This window comes from Bombus fervidus, unplaced genomic scaffold (assembly GCF_041682495.2).
Source record: "Bombus fervidus isolate BK054 unplaced genomic scaffold, iyBomFerv1 scaffold0054, whole genome shotgun sequence".
Lineage (NCBI taxonomy): Eukaryota > Metazoa > Arthropoda > Insecta > Hymenoptera > Apidae > Bombus > Bombus fervidus.
Window position 1 is genome coordinate 45,964 of NW_027212617.1, and position 9,037 is coordinate 55,000.

Sequence of the window (9,037 nt, forward strand, 5' to 3'; positions counted from 1 at the left end):
AGATATAGGTATCCATGGATCTTCGAAGAGAACCTTCGAAGATATATAATTCGGTATCCTATTTTTCTGCGGCTCGCTATTCGCGTTCTTTCGCTCTCGTCGACGACTCGTTATAGACGCTTCGTTCGATCCCAAAGAGCAGTCTTCCTTATGTCCCGTTGCTAGGAGGTGAGGCCTACGCAACGCAACTACGAAATATAGAAGAGGTGTGAGCAGTGATCTCTCCGACACGAGGCACTTTAGAGATTTTAGTTTATATATTATATTGTTCGTTCGTTGGATTTCCACGATGCAAATACGAAATACGAGATCGTGACGGCGGGTCTTTCTGTGTACGACCTCACGCAGGCGCCTCGATCGCATTTCTCATTACACGTGGTTTCCACTGTAACTTTTAGTTTTTTCGATATGTGTTCAGCTCAAGTTCCCTCACATATCGTTATTATTATTATTATTATTATTATTAATAGTAGCGGTTTCGTGTTATAGGATTCGGAGACGGCGGGTCTTTCTGTGTACGACCTCACGCAAGCGCCTCGAGAATCTTTTTAAGTTTTCCGTGTGTTATATTATTCGGAGACGGCGGGTCTTTCTGTTTACGACCTCACGCAGGCGCCTCGAGAATATTTTTAAGTTTTTCGTTTGTTATAATATTATTCGGAGACGGCGGGTCTTTCTGTGTACGACCTCACGCAGGCGCCTCGAATTATTCGTGTAAAAGTATATCTCTTCATCCCGATGATCGAGAGAGAGTGCCACACTCTTCGTATAGTTTCGTAACTGGAGCGTCTCCCACCTCCTTATTGTAAAAAATTTGGCTTTTGTCAAAGTATATAGCTTGTTAATACGTCGTATATACTTTGTGTCGATATAGGAGGAGTACGGCTCCTTACCGACGATATTATATATATTTTATTATACAGTGTTCAAGTCAAATATATTCTTTGTGTTTTTGTATTTTTCGTTAATGATCCTTCCGCAGGTTCACCTACGGAAACCTTGTTACGACTTTTACTTCCTCTAAATGATCAAGTTTGGTCATCTTCCCGGTAACATCGGCAATGCTTATCACATTGGCCGCGCACCAGTCCGAAGACCTCACTAAATCATTCAATCGGTAGTAGCGACGGGCGGTGTGTACAAAGGGCAGGGACGTAATCAACGCGAGCTTATGACTCGCGCTTACTGGGAATTCCTCGTTCATGGGGAATAATTGCAAGCCCCAATCCCTAGCACGAAGGAGGTTCAGCGGGTTACCCGGGCCTTTCGGCCAGGGAAAACACGCTGATTCCTTCAGTGTAGCGCGCGTGCGGCCCAGAACATCTAAGGGCATCACAGACCTGTTATTGCTCAATCTCGTGCGGCTAGAAGCCGCCTGTTCCTCTAAGAAGATTTGTTTGTACGTTGGTAGTAAAAACCCGCCGACCGAAGCCGGGGGCCTTCGAGATACCATAATTTACGTCTATTTAGCAGGCTAGAGTCTCGTTCGTTATCGGAATTAACCAGACAAATCGCTCCACCAACTAAGAACGGCCATGCACCACCACCCACCGAATCAAGAAAGAGCTATCAATCTGTCAATCCTTCCGGTGTCCGGGCCTGGTGAGGTTTCCCGTGTTGAGTCAAATTAAGCCGCAGGCTCCACTCCTGGTGGTGCCCTTCCGTCAATTCCTTTAAGTTTCAGCTTTGCAACCATACTTCCCCCGGAACCCAAAAGCTTTGGTTTCCCGGAAGCTGCCCGCCGAGTCATCGGAGGAACTTCGGCGGATCGCTGGCTGGCATCGTTTATGGTTAGAACTAGGGCGGTATCTGATCGCCTTCGAACCTCTAACTTTCGTTCTTGATTAATGAAAACATTTTTGGCAAATGCTTTCGCTTCTGTCCGTCTTGCGACGATCCAAGAATTTCACCTCTAACGTCGCAATACGAATGCCCCCATCTGTCCCTATTAATCATTACCTCGGGGCTCCGAAAACCAACAAAATAGAACCGAGGTCCTATTCCATTATTCCATGCACACAGTATTCAGGCGAAGGTAGCCTGCTTTAAGCACTCTAATTTGTTCAAAGTAAACGTATCGGCCCACCTCGACACTCAGTGAAGAGCACCGCGATGGGATATTAGTTGGACCGCCCCGCGAGGAGCTAAGCCCACCGATAGGACGTACCACATAATGCCAGTTAAACACCGCGAGCGGTGAACCGACACTGTGACACACAGATTCAACTACGAGCTTTTTAACCGCAACAACTTTAATATACGCTATTGGAGCTGGAATTACCGCGGCTGCTGGCACCAGACTTGCCCTCCAATTGGTCCTCGTTAAAGGATTTAAAGTGTACTCATTCCGATTACGGGGCCTCGGATGAGTCCCGTATCGTTATTTTTCGTCACTACCTCCCCGTGCCGGGAGTGGGTAATTTGCGCGCCTGCTGCCTTCCTTGGATGTGGTAGCTGTTTCTCAGGCTCCCTCTCCGGAATCGAACCCTGATTCCCCGTTACCCGTTACAACCATGGTAGGCGCAGAACCTACCATCGACAGTTGATAAGGCAGACATTTGAAAGATGCGTCGCCGGTGCTAGATGACCATGCGATCAGCACAAAGTTATTCAGAGTCACCAAAACAAACGATGGACGAACGGACGAGCCATCCGCCACCGATTGGTTTTGATCTAATAAAAGCATTCGTACCATCTCTGGTACGAATCTGTTTGCATGTATTAGCTCTAGAATTACCACAGTTATCCAAGTAAGTTTAAGTATGATCTAAGAAACCATAACTGATTTAATGAGCCATTCGCGGTTTCACCTTAATGCGGCATGTACTGAGACATGCATGGCTTAATCTTTGAGACAAGCATATGACTACTGGCAGGATCAACCAGGGAACTTTGTATTTTATATATATATTATATATTAGAGTCAAAAGACTCTCTTTTTAAAATAGCCTCAGAGTGTCGTAGGTGGGTCCGTAACACCGTACGACGAGACTTTTCGTTCTTAGTGAACGTTCGACGACACCCTTTTAATTCCCGTTGTAACGTCGAACGCCACTACTCTCTCTCATTTCGCCACTCTCTCTTTACTTTCTTTCGTTCGTTTGATTGTTTGTGTGGAATATTTTAAGATCATTCTGTTCATAGGATCATATTCTGTAAGAATGGTTTGTTGGTTGAACGAATATGCCTTAGCGGTAAAAAGCACGTAAACTGCATGCTGAACGTACCGTCCTCGTAAGAAACATATTCGTTCGTTCTTTTGATATTCTCCAATCAGAAAGAACGCACTTCCTAAAAGGTAGTACGCTCCCCATTAGCCTTTCGTATGTTTAAAACGTACTGCGTACGCTATAACATAAGTTTTGGAACGGTCTCTGCCGAACCAGCATGAATTGATACTCAGTTAGTAACAAGCACACTGCCCTAACTTTTTTTAAAGTTAGTGCGAGCATACAGGATCCAGCTTCCCGACTAAGGGGAACCTTGCCACGTTATTTGGTCATTACGTCCAGGACAGCGACCCGCGGCGCAGCAGTGTAGAGAAAGAGTCGATACGAGAACGAAGGAACAGTCGAGAAATAGTAAAAAAGTTCACTAAGACTCGAGGAGCGGTGACTGAATTCTCAACCGAGGCCGTAGAATAGCCACGCGCTCGACGCTGTTCCGTCCGGACCGTCCGACTCGACGTGTCTCTTATAGATACCAAAGCGCCGGCCGGACGGTCGGCGCCGGCCGGGCCAGCGGCCGGGCGCTTACCATGTAAAACCTCCGTTAGAGCGTACCGTCGGACTTAGTCTCTGAAACGCTCGACCACTTTTTTCGAATAAACTACCCTTAGAAAACATCCTATCGTCGAGATATTTTAACGCACCGCTTATTTTAATATTTCAAACGAGTTTTTATCGAAAAATTTAATTTTTTTTTTTTTTTCAAAATCGCATCAGTAAACCACCTCTTTTAACGAATACGGACAAAAACCACGTTCTTAATCGATTAGAACACGTTAAAACAACGAGAAATATGCAAAAAAATATATACCTTGCAACGTTAATTAACGAAAAAATTAAACAAATATCGCAGTCGTGTCAGTTCGACGGACACTAATTTTTTAAAAAATTCGAAAAAAACGTTTAATCCAGTTGTATTTAATAGAGATATAACCGTTTCTGCAAAAATATTTATACCTTATAACGCTTTTTAACGAAATAACTCGAAATAAGCTTTTCGGACTTTTCCGCCGGCCGAAATTTTTCTAAGTCCCAACGTACCGTCGGACTTAGTCTCTGAAACGCTCGACCACTTTGTTCCAATAAAGTACCCTTATAAAACGTCCTATCGTCGAGATATTTTAACGCACCGCTTATTTTAATATTTTAAACGAGTTTTTATCGAAAAATTTAATTTTTTTTTTTTTTTTCAAAATCGCATCAGTAAACCACCTCTTTTAACGAATACGGACAAAAACCACGTTCTTAATCGATTAGAACACGTTGAAACAACGAGAAATATGCAAAAAAATATATACCTTGCAACGTTAATTAACGAAATAATTAAACAAATATCGCAGTCGTGTCAGTTCGTCGAACACAAATTTTTTAAAAAATTCGAAAAAAACGTTTAATCCAGTTGTATTTAATAGAGATATAACCGTTTCCGCAAAAATATTTATACCTTATAACGCTTTTTAACGAAATAACTCGAAATAAGTATTTCGGACTTTTCCGCCGGCCGAAATTTTTCTAAGTCCCAACGTACCGGTCCAGAATGAGACAAAGTTCCAAAGGCCCGGTCGTATCCGTCCGTTTTTTTTTAACCTTCCACGGACGAAATAAACGTTTAATCCCGACGTAAAATACAATAATATAGCGATTTATATAAAAATATTCATACCTCATAACGCTTTTTAACGAAATAACTCGAAAAAACTTTTCGGTCCGAAATTTTTCTAAGTCCCTACGTACCGCTCGAGAATGCGACTAAGTTCCAACGTCCCGGGCGCGATCATACTTTTTTTATATAACTTTTCAGCGACGAAATAAATGCTTAATCCCGATGTAAAACGTCATTTTAAAGCGATTTATGCAAGAATATTCGCACCTTATAACGCTTTTAAGCGAAATAATTCAAAAAAACCTTTCGAATAAAAAATTTTTTTTTAACGTTTTCGGGACCAAATAAACGTTTAATCCCGACGTAAAATATAATAATACAACGATTTATATAAAAATATAATACCTCATAACGCTTTTTAACGAAATAACTCGAAAAAACTTTTCGGTCGAAAATTTTTCTAAGTCCCTACGTACCGGTGGAGAGTATGACCAAGTCCGACGGGCCGAGTCGCGTCGGTCCACTATTTTTTTTTAACGTTTTCGGGACCAAATAAACGTTTAATCCCGACGTAAAATATAATAATATAGCGATTTATATAAAAATATTCGTACCTTATAACGCTTTTTAACGAAATAACTCGAAAAAAACTTTTCGGTCGAAAATTTTTCTAAGTCCCTACGTACCGGTGGAGAGTATGACCAAGTCCGACGGGCCGAGTCGCGTCGGTCCACTATTTTTCTTTAACGTTTTCGGGACCAAATAACGTTTAATCCCGACGTAAAATATAATAATATAGCGATTTATATAAAAATATTCGTACCTTATAACGCTTTTTAACGAAATAACTCGAAAAAACTTTTCGGTCGAAAATTTTTCTAAGTCCCTACGTACCGGTGGAGAGTATGACCAAGTCCGACGGGCCGAGTCGCGTCGGTCCACTATTTTTTTTTAACGTTTTCGGGACCAAATAAACGTTTAATCCCGACGTAAAATATAATAATATAGCGATTTATATAAAAATATTCATACCTTATAACACTTTTAAGCGAAATAACTCGAAAAAAACTTTTCGGTCGAAAATTTTTCTAAGTCCCTACGTACCGGTGGAGAGTATGACCAAGTCCGACGGGCCGAGTCGCGTCGGTCCACTATTTTTTTTTAACGTTTTCGGGACCAAATAAACGTTTAATCCCGACGTAAAATATAATAATATAGCGATTTATATAAAAATATTCATACCTTATAACACTTTTAAGCGAAATAACTCGAAAAAACTTTTCGGTCGAAAATTTTTCTAAGTCCCTACGTACCGGTGGAGAGTATGACCAAGTCCGACGGGCCGAGTCGCGTCGGTCCACTATTTTTCTTTAACGTTTTCGGGACCAAATAAACGTTTAATCCCGACGTAAAATATAATAATATAGCGATTTATATAAAAATATTCATACCTTATAACACTTTTAAGCGAAATAACTCGAAAAAACTTTTCGGTCGAAAATTTTTCTAAGTCCCTACGTACCGGTGGAGAGTATGACAAAGTCCGACGGGCCGAGTCGCGTCGGTCCACTATTTTTTTTTTAACGTTTTCGGACCAAATAAACGTTTAATCCCGACGTAAAACTTAATAACATTCCCATTTATATAAAAATATTCGTACCTCATAACGCTTTTTAACGAAATAACTCGAAAAAACTTTTCGGTCCGAAATTTTTCTAAGTCCCTACGTACCGCTCGAGAATGCGACTAAGTTCCAACGTCCCGGGCGCGATCGTACTTTTTTTATATAACTTTCCAGCGACGAAATAAACGCTTAATCCCGATGTAAAACGTCATTTTAAAGCGATTTATGCACAAATATTAGCACCTTGTAACGCTTTTAAGCGAAAAAATTCGAAAAAACGGTTCGATTAAAAAATTTTTTTTAAAGTTCTCGGGACGAAATAAACGCTTAATCCCGACGTAGAAATACATAATATTCCCATTTATATAAAAATATTCATACCTCGTAACGCTTTTAAGCGAGATAACTCGAAATAACTTTTCGGTCCGAAATTTTTCTAAGTCCCTACGTACCGGCCGGGGGATCGACGAAGTGCCAACCTCCCGGTCATGTCGGTCCGGAGGGGGCAATTTTTTAAAAAAATAAAACGAAATCGTTACGTTCGACTAGAATTCGTCGAACCATAACGATTTCTATAAAAATATTCATACCTCGTAACGCTTTTAAGCGAAATAACTCGAAATAACGTTTCGGTCCGAAATTTTTCTAAGTCCAACGTACCGCTCGAGAATGCGACTAAGTTCCAACGTCTCGGGCGCGATCGTAAATTTTTTACGGCACCTTTCGGGGACGAAATAAACGCTTAATCCCGATGTAAAACGTCATTTTAAAGCGATTTATGCAAGAATATTCGCACCTTATAACGCTTTTAAGCGAAAAAATTCGAAAAAAACGGTTCGATTAAAAATTTTTTTTTAAACGTTGTCGGGACGAAATAAACGCTTAATCCCGACGTAGAAATACGTAATATTGCTATTTATGTAAAAATATATACGCATCATAACGCTTTTAAGCGAGATAACTCGAAATAACTTTTCGGTCCGGAATTTTTCTAAGTCCCTACGTCCCGGCCGGGGGATCGACGAAGTGCCAACCGCCCGGTCATGTCGGTCCGGAGGGGGCAATTTTTTAAAAAAATAAACGAAATCGTTACGTTCGACTAGAATTCGTCGAACCATAACGATTTCTATAAAAATATTCATACCTCGTAACGCTTTTTAACGAAATAACTCGAAAAAACTTTTCGGTCCGAAATTTTTCTAAGTCCCAACGTACCGGTCGAGAATGCGACTAAGTTCCAACGTCCCGGGCGCGATCATACTTTTTTTATATAACTTTCCAGCGACGAAATAAACGCTTAATCCCGACGTAAAACGTCATTCTAAAGCGATTTATGCAAGAATATTCGTACCTTGTAACGCTTTTAAGCGAAAAAATTCGAAAAAACGTTCGATTAAAAATTTTTTTAAAGTTCTCGGGACGAAATAAACGCTTAATCCCGACGTAGAAATACATAATATTGCCATTTATATAAAAATATTCATACCTCGTAACGCTTTTTAGCGAGATAACTCGAAATAACTTTTTGGACCGGAATTTTTCTAAGTCCCTACGTACCGGCCGGGGGATCGACGAAGTGCCAACCGCCCGGTCATGTCGGTCCGGAGGGGGCAATTTTTAAAAAAATAAAACGAAATCGTTACAGTCGACTAGAATTCGTCGAACCATAACGATTTCTATAAAAATATTCATACCTTATAACGCTTTTAAGCGAAATAACTCGAAATAACTTTTCGGTCGAAAATTTTTCTAAGTCCCTACGTACCGGTCGAGAATGCGACTAAGTTCCAACGTCCGGGCGCGATCATACTTTTTTTATATAACTTTCCAGCGACGAAATAAACGCTTAATCCCGATGTAAAACGTCATTCTAAAGCGATTTATGCACAAATATTAGCACCTTGTAACGCTTTTAAGCGAAAAAATTCGAAAAAACGGTTCGATTAAAAATTTTTTTTTAACGTTCTCGGGACGAAATAAACGCTTAATCCCGACGTAGGAATACATGATATTCCCATTTATGTAAAAATATATACGCATCACAACGCTTTTAAGCGAAATAACTGGAAATAACCGTTCGGTACGAAAATTTTTCAAAGTCAGACGGGCTCTCGAGCGTTGCTCGCTCGCTGCGCTCGCTCGAAAAAAAAACTAGCCCAACCCAAAACCAATCCCTTTTTTCGCGTTCGTTCCTCGATTTCTCTTGAAATCGGAGAAACTCGCGGGATCGGTTTTGGGTTGGGCTAGTATAAGTTCGAGCGAGCGCAGCGAGCGAGCAACGATCGCGACCGTTACTTCGTACGTCCACGGTATATTTTCGTTACGTTAATTTTTTCGTTACTGTTCGCGTCTCGTTTCTTGGATCGATCGAGAGCGGTTTGGTCGATGGTGAAAGAAGGAAAAAACGAGAGAACGAAAAGTAAAAGAGGAGCGAGCGCGCGTCTCGCCCTTGCGAATTACGTCGTCGTATTTTCGTACGTACGTACGTACCTTAAGAATATCGTACGTACCCCGGCGCTGACCCGCGATGCGGGGGGTTGGGGGGGGGGGAGTGGCGCCCGGGCACGCCCTCGAGACGTTATC

The 9,037-nt window shown here is 41.3% G+C and overlaps 1 non-coding gene across 1 annotated transcript; it reads right to left on the bottom strand.

The window, feature by feature from the left end:
* Window positions 1-965: 965 nt before the first annotated feature.
* LOC139997319 (small subunit ribosomal RNA) lies at window positions 966-2,889 on the bottom strand. The gene has a single exon (XR_011802720.1). It is a non-coding gene; the product is annotated as a small subunit ribosomal RNA (ribosomal RNA).
* Window positions 2,890-9,037: the final 6,148 nt, after the last annotated feature.